Below are 14,837 nucleotides of genomic sequence, written 5' to 3' on the forward strand. Positions count from 1 at the left end.
GCGGCAGGTAAAACTTTTCCAGTCTGCGGGCTCTGCATGCGGGACCCACTCCTTCCCAAGTGACCCTTGTCGGGACCAGCGAAGTCCGCTGAGGACTTTAGACGTCTAGCTTTGCCTACTTGCTGCTTCGGGGTTCCGCGGCTTGGAGAGGGAGCAGAGTTGGAGCCAAAGGAGCGAGGGGAGCTCAAACTGTCTCGCGGGGACCCCGAACCGAATCGCCCTTACACAGCTTAGTGGGGACGGCCGTGCCCGAGACTGTCCTCTCCCCTGGCTCGCCGCTTGGGCAGTGCCCGGAGCACGTTGCGGTCTCGGCGGCGGCATAGACCCGCGGGGTGGGGGTGGGGGGCGCGGGCAGGAAGAGCCGAAGGTCCATGCCTGACAGCCAGTGGCGATGCTCGGCTCCTTCGCGGCTCCTGGCCAGCCGGGTTCCCTGTGTCTCGCAGGCCACCCGTCTACGCGCTGGAGCTGGAGGCTCACCTGGAGCGACGCTACGCCGCGAGGACCGGGCTCCGAGAGCGCGAAGATCCCCGTTCTTTTTTTTCTAGCCGCTGGCTAGACTGCTGGGTAGCGGTGCTCGGGCTGTCGCGCGGCGCGGCTCTGCGCGGCGGGCGAGCGCCCCCCTTCAGGCCCCAGCGCCCAGCTTTGCGGCCCCACCCTCTCGGCCCTGGCCAAGCAGCAGCTCAGCCCCAGCAAAAGGGGCCGCTCCCCAGCGCCGAGCGATCTCTGTTTGTTTTTCTTGCCCGACTGACGTGAGTCAAAATATTGGCCATATGTTCAGAGGTAATAAATTGGGTATGAGCGCAAACACACTTGGGCTTCGATGGCTCTTTCAGCTGCCACATGGCCAGCTTGGGGGAGGGGGTTGCCACCTTGCGAGGGCCCCAACCCCCAAATAGGCGGGTGGATTCGCTCTCAGTAACACCCTTCTGAGCTGGAGATCTGAGACCCGGGTCTCTCCCTCGCCCCTCCTCCGTCCCCAGCCAAGCCTTGGACGTGGCAGCTTCTAGGGAGCCCGGGCTGCTGGTTAACAAGGTCGCCATCTATAAATTACTTGGTCGCTAAAACGCCATAAAACCGAAGGGCCAGATGTGGCACGCTATTTATGTGTGAAACTGAGTTTACACAAGATACGCCACCGATCCGAGCCGATAGCACGACTTCGCGGGAGGTCACAGACCTCTCGCCCCGGGCTCCAGGGTTCTCCTCCAGCACACTCTCCCTCCAGATTGAGGTGTGTTGGTTTTTCTGGGAAAGGGAATCAGCTCTTGGCAGCCCAGAAAGAAAGTGATTTCAGTGTACTTATGCCAAGGTGCCACCTGTCCAGGATTAGAGGCAGCCTTTGTGATTTATTTCGGTCGCTTTTCTGTTTCCTTTCTTTCTCAGGGCCGGGGAGGCTGTTTTATTTTCCAGGTGGTTGTTGTGTTCCGTGAGACTTTGGTGTGAGCAGGAAAGGTAGCATTTGAAAGCTGAAGATGGTCAAGCCTGCTAATGGGTGGGATTTGAGGGTGTGGGCCTCTTGACCCTGGTGTGGGGTATGTTTTGGGGGAGGCGAGGCAGAGATGGCAGTGCAACAGTTAACCTGGCTGAGGGAGCTGAGACTATTTCTACCTCAAGCCTGACTCTGGACTCCAGTGCCACATTTCAAGCACCTTATTAAATCCAATGGCAGCCAAGGCACACAGAGACAATCCTGGCATTGGACATGAAATCCCAGCAGCCTGGTGTATTTTAGGAAAGGGAGGTAAATATTGTGTAGTAATAGAAAACAGTTGCTTTATTTTCCTCCTCCAGAAGGAAGGCGGCCTCTGGACTGCATGTCCCCAAACTGGTCACCTCACACTTTACTCCATGAATTCATTAAGAGTTATCGTCTCTCTTGTGCCATTATTTTAGTATTTCTTGAAGTGAACCAAATGCTCTCTGTGGTTAATAAGCACTGAGACAGGCCCCCTACCTTCCTTTTCATCTTCAAAACACCTGGGGTTCCCTGAATGACATCTTCTATCTGGTCAAAGAAAATAAGAGATGAAAAATGTTACCCTACTGCAGGGAAAAACATAAGCATTTGATTTCACTATTACAAGTTATCGTGGGTTTGTGATTACTGGATAACTGTCCTTATGCCACATTTAGGAGTGGAAAAATGTCGCTGTTGAAAGTGGGTGGGAAAAGAAGGGGAGAATGGATACAGGTAGAGGTAAGAAGAAGTCACCTGTTCAACAGGTATAAAAGAGAACTATAAAGTGAACCTTAAGTGCTAAGCACAAACAATGCCTCTCCAGGACTGCTATCCTGTAACTGAAAAATTACAGTTGTCCCAATTTTTCCCTTTTGCCCCCCTCTGCCCAGTATCCCCATTCTTTCTAGCAATCCCACCCTCTTAATTCATATCCATAGGTCGTGCATATAAGTTCTTTGGTTTCTACATTTCCCATACTGTTCTTAACATCTCCCTGTCTATTTTGTACCTACCAATTATGCTTCTGAATCCTGACCTTTTCCCCATTCTCCCTTTTCCCCCTCCCAACTGATAACCCTTCATATTATCTCCATATCTATGATTCTGTTCCTGTTCTTGTTGTTTGCTTACTTTGTTTTTTTAGAATCAGTTGTTGGTAGTGTGTGTGTGTGTTTTTTTTTTTTTTTTTGCCATTTTAATGTTCATAGTTTTGGTCTTCTTTTTCTTAAATAAGTCCTTTTAATATTTCATGTAATAATGGTTTGGTGGTGATGAATTCCTTTAGCTTTAACTTGTTTGGGAAGCACTTAACCTGCCCTTCTATTCTAAATGACAGCTTTGTTGGCTAGAGTAGTCTAGGTTGTAGGTCCTTGCTTTTCATGACTTTGAACGTTTCTTGCCAGCCCCTTCTTGCTTGCAAAGTTTCTTTTGAGAAATCAGTTGATAATCTTATGGGAACTCCTTTGTAGGTAACTCTCTGCTATTCTCTTGCTGCTTTTAAGATTCTCCCTTCATCTTTAACTTTTGGCATTTTAACTACAATGTGTCTTGGTGCAGTCCTCTTTGAGTCCAACTTGTTTGGGACTCTCTTTGCTTCCTAGACTTGTATATCTACTTCTTTCACCAAATTATGCAGGTTTTCTTTCATTATTTTTTCAAATAAGTTTTCAGTTTCTTGCTCTTCCTCTTCTCCTTCTGGCATTCCTATGATTCAGATGTTGGTATGTTTGGAGGTGTCCCAGAGGGTCCTTATACTATCCTCATTTAAAAAAATTATTTTTTCTTCTTGCTGTTCAGATTGAATGCTTATTTCTTATGTTCCAAATCATTAGTCTGAATCTCAGCTTCTTCCCCTCCACTGATGATTCCCTTTAGATTTTTATTTCATTTAGTGTAATGTTCATTTCTTTCTTTATGTTGTTGCCATACTCAAGGAGTTCTTTGAGCTTCCTGTTCACCAGTGTTATGAACTCTGCATCTGATAGGTTGGTTATCTCCGTTTTGTTTAGTTCTTTTTCTGGGGTTTTGTTCTGTTCTTTCATTTGGGCCATATTTCTTTGTCTCCTCAATTTGGCAGCCTCCTTGTGTTTGTTTCTGTGCATTAGGTAGAATTGCCTTGACTCCCTGTCTTAGTAGCTTGGCCTGTTGTAGAAAAGGCACCTGTAAATTGTGTGTGGGGGGAACCTTAGGTAATCACCAGGGAGGGACAATCCACTTCACTGATTTGTGGCTCTGTGTAGTATGAGGGCTTGATAGGGTCAGGGCTGCTGCCTGGCTTCTGGAGGTTTGCCTGGCACTCTTCCCATTTCCAGTCACTTCACTCACTTCCTGTATGCACTGGTACCCTTCCAGCTGTTGACCTTGTGGTAAATTCCACAGTGGATGGGTTTATGTATGTTCTAAATCCATGGGGGCCCTGTAAATGGAGTCTCCTGAAAACCCAGCTGTTTATTCCACTGCCCCAACCCCCACTGGTTTTTACAGCCAGAAGTTATGGGGATTTATCTTCTTGGAGCTGAAACCGTGGACTGTGTGGTCTGGCCTGAGTCTGGGGTCACACGTTCCCACAATATCCCTCCCAAACTTTATCCACCATATGTGAATGTGGGATTGTCTGTTCTACTGGTTCTGCCTCTTGGTGCCTCCTTGCCTGCCTCTGCAACTCCACGCCTCCTGCCCCTCTGGATAAATGTGGGTTCTTTAAGTCCTTGGTTGTTGGACTTCCATACAGCTTGATTTTCTGATGGTCCTGGGTGTTATTTGTTTTGAGATCTAATTGTAATTCTTTCTATGGTTTGCATGATGAGGTGAAGCGTGTCTACCTACATCTCCATCTTGACTGGAAGTCTATCCTGGGTCTTAAAGTGAGCTCTCAGAAGTCTTTAGTTACTGAAGACAGATCTAGAGCAAGACTGAAGGAATTGTTTATCTTGGAAAACTACCACTGTGATGAAAAAAAAAATCTAGAGTGTACTTTTGGGTTTACATCACCTCTAAGTGTAAATTCTGGGATCACGAATGAATAGCTTCCTTGGGTGAAAATATTGCTTCATGCCCAAAATTGGACAAGGGGATTGGGAGGTAAACATTCACATATGTAGCCCTCATAGGAATGGGTGTCTTTATCTAACAAGAGCTCTGTAGAAAGGTTCATGCATTTTTGCTGTCAATATCACCTATATCTGCTATGCAGTGAAAAGAGATGAAAACAATGAGCTTAGAGAGTCCACATATGGTAGTCTTGGAGTGGGAAATTGAGAGATGTGAAGCAAATAGTATATCAAGTCAGTCTCTGTATCTTTCCCTATTAAGAAAACTCTACTTAAAAACAGTAAATGTACCAGGCTACCTACTTGGATAATAATCCATCACAAAGGAGATGCAGTTAGAAGCAGGATTTAAATGAAATACAATGATTTAACACAAATTATGTGTCCTCTCTTTGGGCTTATCTAGCAATCAAGTGCTAAACTTGATACACTTAAGCATCTTTAGAAATAAACAAATTTCATGCAGTGTCTTTTCTTAGCTTCATAGTCATTTATGTTATCATTACTTCAGAGACATTTCTGTCTGACCCATGGACTCACAATTTATGAATTTTTAGTCCTGGTTGGAAAAACCTTCCTCCAGGAAGTTCTCTAAAGGTTATGTCAGCTGTGAGGTGCTTACATTGTTCCCCTTGGTGAGTGAGCAGTTCTTGGTACTTACAAGTAAAAGTCAATTAAAACAAACAAACAAACAAACAAACAAACAAAGAAAACAAACACAAACTTTAGATTGATTTGAAGCAAGCCAGGAAATAATTGCATTGTCTTGAGAAGAGCTATATAGTCATTTCCACAGAGAGAGTTCCTCCCTCCTTACAGCTGCTTGGGTCTCTATGCAGTCCAGTCAAAGATGGCAGGCACCTTGTTCAAGCTTTACCTCCACATCACACATAGTGGCTAGAGTGGCTGTATGTGGAGGTAAGATCTGAGATGGACTAGAAGGAAAGCCACTGCCCACCACCCCTGACAATAGTGGGCTTTAAGGAAGCTTTGTGCATCTGAGAATATCATCAGAATGCAAAATGAAGTGCATGGGGGATCCCGCAGATGGACAATGTCCCTTCCAGTGTCCTCAACCAGTGAAAGGGTCCACTGAGCTAATCTCACATATCTGAAAGAAGACCTGCATCTTTCCCTCCAGTGCCTCCTTTAGCAGAGCCAGAAGGCAGACAGCATGGTGTTATGAGGCTCTTGGACCCCTAGAGGCTAAAAAAGATAATAGCTTCCTCTTATCTCCTGCAGAGTATCAGGGTGAACAAACACAGCAGGACACACATCATTTGGTTAAAATGTTGGCAGCAGCTAAGGAATTTGGCAATATGTGTCAAATCTTCAAGAAATGCATCTAGAGCTAGAAACTAGATTAGTGATTGCCTAGGGTTTGGGACCATGAGGAGGCTGGGAAGTGATGTAGTAAGAGTAAAAGGCCAGAATGGCCATCATAAACAGATCAACAAACAACAGGTGCTGGTGAGGCTGTGGAGAAAAGGGAACCCTAGTACACTGTTGGTGGGAATGCAGACTGGTATAGCCACTGTGGAAGGCGGTGTGGAATTTCCTCAAAAAGCTGAAAATGGAACTGCCTTTGATCCAGCGATTCTCCTGCTGGGACTATTCCCTAAGAACACCAAAACGCCAATACAAAAGAACCTATGCACCCCAGTGTTCATAGCAGCACAATTTACAATAGCCAAGTGTTGGAAGCAACCTAAGTGCCCATCAGTAGATGATTGGATCAAAAAATCATGGTACATATACATAATGGAATACTACGCAGCAGAAAGGAAAAAAGAACTACTAACCTTTGCGACAACACGGATGGAACTGGAGAGCATCATGCTAAGCGAAATAAGCCAGGGGGCGAAAGACAAATACCATATGACCTCACCTATAAGCGGAACCTAACCAACAATACAAAGATGCAAGGAAAATAAGTCCAGCAACACTGAAAGGAAAAGAAATCAACAGAGACAAGAGGGAAGGAGGGAGGGGCGGGCAGGGAAAGGGAAGGGAAGGGGAAAGTCAAGGAACATATAGCAAGGACTCATGGACAAAACCAAAGGGGAAGAGCTGAGGGAGGGAAGGAGGGAGGGGGCAAGGGAAAGTGGTGGGGGGGAAGGCAGAGACAAATGTATTTAAAAATAAATAAATAAAGGAAGAAAACGAAAAAGGGAAGAGTCATACCTGAAATAGTATGGGGGGAAAAAAAAAGAAGCATTATATCATGGCTCCATTTAAAAATAATTGTATCTATTCATAAAAAATAAAAGAACTACCTCAAAATGTTAACAGCAAGTATTACCAGGTTGGTGGGATTGTGGACCTTTTTGTTTATGGCTTATGTTTTTCTATATTTAAAAATTTTACAATGAATATACACAATTTTACAATTAAAAAAAGAGTAGGAGACTTCTTTCTGGGGTAATGAAGATGTTTTAAAAATGATTGTGCTGATGGTTGCACAACTCCATGAACATACTAAAAGCCATTGAATTGTATGCAATAAATCAAGTGAATCGCATGGTATGTGAATTATATTTCAATAAAGCTGTTTAAAACAATCAGGAGAATCAAGATGGTGGAGGAGTGAGTGGGAGTCACACTGACCTCCTCCCAGGATCAACCTGGAATTACTACTAAATTGTGGAGAAATCACCTGGAACAAACAACTGAACAATAGGGAGAGAGGAGCCTTGTAACTTCAGAGACAGAAGAACTGGCTTTAGCACGATCTAACTGGTAAGGAGTGCAGTACAGACCTGAGAAGGTGGGCAGGGCACCCACAGGCGACAGCACCAGAAGGATACTGAAATGGCCAGTTGGATCACCCTGAGAAGAGCAGGGTCTAAACCAAAAGTGGGGATCTCTAGCCCACAGCACCAGAGCCCAAAAAGTACACAGAAAGCAGCGAGCTGCAAAAAGCTGCAGGGTTGCTCTCTGCCAGAGACAGGCAGTTGGAGATGCAAAGAACTGTTTAAAGGGCCAACTCATAAATTTTTATTTGCAGTCACTTACTCTGGTCTCTGGCAAAGACAGGGGCAGGGTGGGCTAGAGACAGCTGGGGAGAGACCAGGGAAGGAGGCTTTGGGGAGAGAACTGGGAGAGTAGCCAGCAGGATCTTGGTGTTGACTCAGCTCCCATGTGGCAGCAGCCATCTTGCTCAGGCAGAGACCACTCCCCCTGAGCAAAACCAGCGTCAAAGGACCCAATAGCCCCGCCCCCAGCTGGGATTCCACCCCACCCTGTGCTGTCTAAGCAGCCTGCTGAGTGCAGAGTGGCAGCCACAGATAGTAGATCCCTCTCTAAAGTGGGTGAAGAGTGGTCTGGAGACACCTGAGGAGAGAATGAAGATGGAGGCTTTGGGGAGAGAATGGAGTAGCTGGTGGGATTCCAGTGCTGACTCCTCCCCCATAAGCTGCATCTAGAGAGGACCCAATAACCCTGCCCCCAGGAGGGACTCTGTCCCACCCTGAGCTGTCTAAGTCAGCCTGCTGAGTGCAGAGTGAATAGATTAACAGCTGAAGGAGACAGCCAAAAAGAGTAGATTCCTGGACATCTCGAACAGACTACCTAACATCAGTCAGGGATGACTTCTGACATTATCAGGGGCAGATCCATAAAGTAAAACAGTGGTCTCCAACCATAGAAGTTCACGTCACAAAGTCAGGAAATCAAGACAGATCAACTTAAGAAGCAGAAGCAAAAGAGAAGAATCTCACAAATAATAGGAAGACAAAGAAATACGCCCCACTCAAAGGGAAAGGAGGACTCCCCAGAAAGAGAACTAAATGAAATAGAGGCAAGTAAACTATCAGATATTGAGTTCCAAACAATGGTTCTAAGGAAGCTCAATGAGCTCAGTGAGCTCAGTGAGCTCAGAGAGAATTACCAAAAACTACAGGGAAACTATGAGGAACGAATTGAAAACTATATTAGCATGAAAAAGGCCATAGAAACTATCAATAAGAGGCAAGAGGAAATGAAGAATACAATTTCTGAAATGAAGAACACTGTAGAAGGAATCAAAAGCAGACTAAAAGAAGCTGAGGATCAAATCAGTGTGCTGGAGGCCAAGGTAGAAAAAAGCTTCCTGAAAGAGCAAGAAATGAAAAAAGACTCGAAAAGACTGAAGAGGCATTGAGGGAAATGCAGGACAACCTGAAACATAATAATATCCATATAATAGGGATACCAGAAGGAGAAGAGGATGAGGATAGGATAGAGAACCTATTTGAAAAAGTCGTGATGGAAAACTTCCCTAAGTGGAGGAGAGAAAAAGTCACACAAGTCCAGGAAACACAGAGGGTCACATTCAAGAGTAAACAATGAGGCCCACTCCAAGACACATCATCATTAAAATGGCAAATATCAAAGACAAACAGAATCCAAAAGGCAGTAAGGGAGAAAGAGGTAGTAACATACAAGGGAGCCCCGATACAGCTAGCAGTTGACTTCTTAACAGATACACTGCAAGCCAGAGAGAATGGCAAGAAATATTCCAAGGAATGAAAAGCAAAGGCCTGCAACCAAGACTGGTCTACCCAGCAAGGCTCTCAATTAAAATGGAAGGCAAAATAAGGAGTTTCCAAGGCAAAAGAAGGCTGAAAGAATACACCTTCACCAAATCAGCACTGCAAAATATGCTAAAGGGACTGTTTTAAGATAAAGAAAAAGTTTCTATGAATACCCAGTTCCTTTCAGAGCTGCCAATACTCGATATTACCAATATTTTTAATACTCATTAATCTGATTGTGACAATGATGTTATTTTAATTATTCCTTTACTATTTGTTGAAACTAATCCTGTTTTAGTATAATTCTTGCCTATTTCTATTATTTAAAAAAAAGCTTTAAAAGACTTTTTGGGACAAGAGAGAGAAGATGGCGGAGGATAGAATGGGAGTCACGCTGACCTCCTCCGAAAACCAAACTGGAATTGCAACTAAATAACGGAGTAATCACCTGGAAAGCAGTGGAGTGATAGTGGGAGAGGAGCCTTGGTGCGCGGACAGTGGATTCTACTCTCACACATCCCAACGGGTGAGAATTGCGGTGGAGGCTCGAGAGGGTGGGCTGGGTGCCCACAGGCACTGGCACCAGAGGGACATTGAAATGGCCAGTTAGCTCCCCCTGAGAAGAACGGGGTCCTAATCATAAACAGGAACCCCTAAACTACAGCAGCTAAAGCCAAGAAAATACAGACAAAACACAACCTGGAAAAGCTTAGGGGCGCTCTCTGCCAGAGACAGGTGTCTGGGGATGCAAAAAGACATTTAAAGGGCAAACACAAAAGTTGCAGCGGCAGCCACCCTCCTTGATCGCTGGGTAGAGGCGGCAGCAGGGTGTCCTGGTGCCTAGGAAAACAATGGTGAGGAAAACTTTGTGAAGAGAACTGACACGGCGGCCAGTGGAGCCCGGGTGATAACACACTTCCCACTCTGCAGCTACCATCTCGCTCAGGCATAAGGGAATCAATTAACCTGCCTTTTGTGCGCTCTGCACACAGCTTGTAAGTGTATGAGCTGGGGGGCTGAGTGCAGACTGGCTGGGAGAGCCTTGAGGAGAGACTGTAGATGGAGGCGTTGGGGAAAGAACTGGAGGAGGAACCGGGGAGTCCCGACTCCCTCCCCGTTTGGTAGTCTCCATTGTGGGTTGGAAAGGCACGACCCCAAAGAGGCAGAAGCAGGGCGTGCAAGAACCAGACTGCCTGCAATTGAAACGCAGTCCGCACAGGGGGTGGATCCTTGGCCGAAGGGGTCACAGAAGTGCCCAGAGTCCCCTGACGGGAGACTAGAAACGGAGGCATTGTGGAAAGAAAGGGAGGAGGAACTGGGGAGTCCCGACTCCTTCTCCTTGCCGTAGTCTCCATTGTGCGAGAAGAGGCCACACCCCCAAAGAGCCAAAAGCCGAAAAGCACCCACAGACACCCCCAAAACACCCAGAACAGGCGCGCACACTTGCGCCGAGTGACCGGCGAGGGTTGGCGAGCGTGTGTGTGACCCACGTGGGCTGGCGAACGCTTGCACCGGCCAGCAAGGCCTCACACAAACTGGCACCAATACGGCCTGGAGGGAGTGCGCAGAAAAGCAAGGGCAGGTGTAAATTGACCTGCCCGCCGCGATTGCGGAGCAGTCCACAAAATTAGTAGAGCTGCCCAGAGTCCCTGGAGGAGAGACCAGAAACAGGAATAACCGGAGAGTCCTAGAGCTGATTTCCTCCCATTTCCATAGTCCCCATTTGATGAGGGCAGGAAAACGCACCCAAAGAGCCAAAAGCAGAGAAAATACACAATAGAAGACCCTAAACTGACCAGTGCCATGGAGCTCGCAGGCCAGAGGGCCAGATGAGTATGCGAAGTCCCGAATAAGCCCCCTGGTCTGGGGCAAGCACAGGCAAGCCCAGGCAGGTAGGGGATCCTGCCGCGCTGGAAGCCCGCTCAAGCAACCTGCATGAGAGTGCAGAGAGATCCCAAAAAACACCCCAGCCCTGACCGAAGGGGTCACAGAGCTGCTCCAAGCAGGAGTCAGACACAGGCATTAGACTCCTGAAAGGCTCAAACAAACAACCCAAGGCCCTATACGGTCAACAACTGACATCATCAGAGGCAAGCCCAGAAAGAAAAGTAAAGGACAAAAATACTTAACAGACTCTCACAAAATGGGAAGAAAAAGAAGTTCCCCTCAAATGAGTGGAAACGGGACTCCCCACAAAGAGAGCTAAATGAAATAGAGACAAGGGAACTATCAGATATGGAATTCAAAACAATGGTTCTAAGGAAGCTCAATGAGCTCAGCCAGCTCAAAGAGAACTATGAGAAACCGGAGAGAAACTATCAGGATCTTACAGCAAACTATATCAGCCTGGAAAAGGACATAGAAACTATCAAGAAGACACAAGAGGATATGAAGAATACCACTTCTGAATTGAAGAACACAGTAGAAGGAATCCGCAGCAGGCTGGATGAAGCCGAGGATCGAATCAGTGAGATGGAGGACAAGGTAGAAAAAAGCTCCCAGAAGAACAAGAAATGGAAAAACGGCTCAAAAAGAATGAAGAGGCATTTAGGGAAATGCAGGAAAACCTGAAACGCAATAATATCCGTATAATAGGGATACCAGAAGGAGAAAGAAGAGCAAGGAATAGAGAACCTCCTCGAAAAAGTAATGATGGAAAATTTCCCTACTTTGAGGAGAGAAAGGCTCTCATGGTACCAGGAGGCACATAGGACCCCACTCAAGAGGACTCAAGGAGGTCAACTCCAAGTCACATCATCATTAAAATGGAAAATATCAAAGACAAAGAGAGAATCCTCAAGACAGCAAGGGAGAAGGAGAAAGTAACATACAACGGGGCCTCAGTACGCCTAGGAGCTGACTTCTCAACAGAAACACTACAAGCCAGAAGGGAATGGCAACAAATATTCCAAGCCATGAAAAGGAAGGGCCTACAGCCAAGGATGCTCTACCCAGCTAGGCTCTCCATTAAAATAGAAGGAGAAATACGGAGTTTCCCAGACAAAAGAAGGCTAAAAGAATACTTCTCTACCAAACCAGCACTCCAAGATATGCTAAGGGGACTGGTTTAAGCAGATGAAGGAAAAGAATGAGACAGAGAGGAACACAGGTACATAGAGAAAAGATGAGTAAGTTTCTATCAGTAATATCTCTCAATGAGAATGGACTAAATGCCCCAATCAAAAGACACAGGGCACCTGAATGGATAAGAAAACATGACCCACACATATGCTGCCTACAAGAGACCCACCTCAGAGTAAAAGACCTACACAGATTGAAAGTAAAGGGATGGAAAATAATATTCCAAGCAAATGGGCATGAGAAAAAGCCTGGCGTTGCCATACTTGTATCAGACAAAGTAGATTTCAAAACAAAGGCCATAAAGAGAGACCCAGAGGGACACTTTATCATACTTAAAGAAGACCCTATGAAGAGGATATCTACATGTAAACTTATATGCTCCCAATATAGGAGCCCCCAAGTTTATAAGGAAATTGTTGGATGACTTCAAAAATGATATAGACAGCAACACACTGATAGTAGGGGATTTCAACACCCCGCTGTCAAAAAGGGACAGATCTTCCAAACAAAACATTAATAAACATATCGTGGTGCTGAATGGCACACTGAATCAAAGAGACTTAACTGACATATATAGAACCTTACATCCCAAAGAAGAAAAATACACATTCTTTTCAAATGCTCATGGCAGTTTTTCAAAGATGGACCACATGATAGGACACAAAACAAGCCTCAGCAAATTCAGGAAAATTGAAATAATACCAAACTTTTTCTCAGACCACAACGCCTTGAAACTCGAAATCAACCTCCAAGAGAAACTTCAAAAACTTGCAAACTCTCGGAGACTGAACAGTACACTATTAAACAATGAATGGGTCAATAATGAGATAAGAGAAGAGATCAAAAAATTTCTGGAAACAAATGAAAATGAACAGACAACTGTCCAAAACCTATGGGACACAGCAAAGGCGGTCTTGAGAGGGAAGTTCATAGCAATACAGGCTTACCTAAAAAAGATAGAAACATTTCAAATACAGGATCGAACACTACAACTTCAAGAACTGGAGAAACAACAACAAATAAATCCCAGAGCCAGTAGAAGGAAGGAAATAGTCAAGATTAGAGCAGAACTGAATAACACAGAGAAGAAAAGAACAATTCAGAGATTCAACCAATCCAGAAGCTGGTTCTTTGAAAAGATAAATAAAATTGACAAGCCTTTAAGCAGACTCATCAAGAAAAAAAGGGAGAGGACCCAAAGTAATAATATCAGAAATGAAAGAGGAGAAATAACAACGGATACCACAGAAATACAAATGATCATCAGAATCTACTATGAACAATTATATGCCAAGAAATTTGAAAATCTTGATGAAATGGACAAGTTTTTAGAAAAGTATAATCTTCCAACACTGAGGAGGAAGAAACAGAAAGCTTGAACAGACCGATAACATCTGGGGAAATTGAAGCGGTAATCAAGAAACTCCCGGCACACAAAAGCCCAGGGCCAGACGGTTTCCCAGGAGAATTTTACAAAACATTTAAGGAAGAGCTAACCCCTGTCCTTCTCAGACTATTCCAAAAAATCCAAGAGGAGGGAAGACTCCCAGACTCCTTCTATGAGGCCAGCATCTCCCTGATCCCAAAACGAGATAAAGACCCTAGAAAGAAAGAAAACTACAGGCCAGTTTCACCGATGAACATAGATGCTAAAATCCTGAACAAAATATTGGCACACTGCATCCAGCAATACATTCAAAAGATTATCCACCACAATCAAGTGGCATTCATCCTAGGCATGCAGGGATGCTTAAATATACGCAAATCAGTAAACGTGATACTTCACATATATAAAAGAAAAGACAAAAACCACATGATCATCTCGATAGATGCAGAAAAAGCATTTGATAAGGTACAGCACCCATTTATGATCAAAACACTCAGCAAAATGGGAACAAATGGGGCATTCCTCAACGTAATAAAGGCCATATATGAAAAACCTTCAGCCAATATCATACTCAACGGCCAAAAACTGAAAGCTTTCCCACTAAGATCGGGAACACGCCAAGGATGTCCACTCTCACCGCTTCTTTTCAACTTTGTATTGGAAGTCCTAGCCACAGTGGTCAGACAAGAGAAAGAGATAAAAGGTATCCAAATAGGAAAGGAGGAAAGTAAAACTATCATTGTTTGCAGATGACATGATAGTGTACATAGAGAAACCTGTAGACTCTACCACAAAACTCCTCAACCTAATAAGTGAATTTGGCAAAACAGCAGGATAGAAAGTCAACATTCAGAAATCAAAAGCGTTTTTGTAAACCAGCAATGCAATAGAAGAAGAAGAAATCAGGAAAAAAATACCATTAGATATAGCAAGAAAAAAAAAGTACCTAGGCATCAATTTAACCAAAGAGGTAAAAGACCTGTACGCAGAAAACTATACAACATTGAAAAAAGAAATTAAGGAAGCCACAAATAAATGGAAGCATATACCGTGCTCATGGATTGGAAGAATTAATATCCTCAAAATGTCCATACTACCCAAAGCGATTTATAGATTCAATGCAATCCCTATTAAGATACCAATGATGTATTTCACAGAAATAGAACAGACATTTCAAAAATTTATATGGAACTATAAACGACCCCGAATAGCCGCAGCAATTTTGAGAAAGAAACACAATGTAGGAGGGATCACAATACCGGACATCAAACTCTACTACAAAGCCAGCATATTCAAAACAATCTGGTACTGGCACAAGACAGACCCATAGACCAGTGGAACAGAAT

This window comes from Pteronotus mesoamericanus, unplaced genomic scaffold (assembly GCF_021234165.1).
Source record: "Pteronotus mesoamericanus isolate MK-2021 breed Mesoamerican mustached bat unplaced genomic scaffold, CSHL_Meso_final contig_25, whole genome shotgun sequence".
Classification (NCBI taxonomy): domain Eukaryota; kingdom Metazoa; phylum Chordata; class Mammalia; order Chiroptera; family Mormoopidae; genus Pteronotus; species Pteronotus mesoamericanus.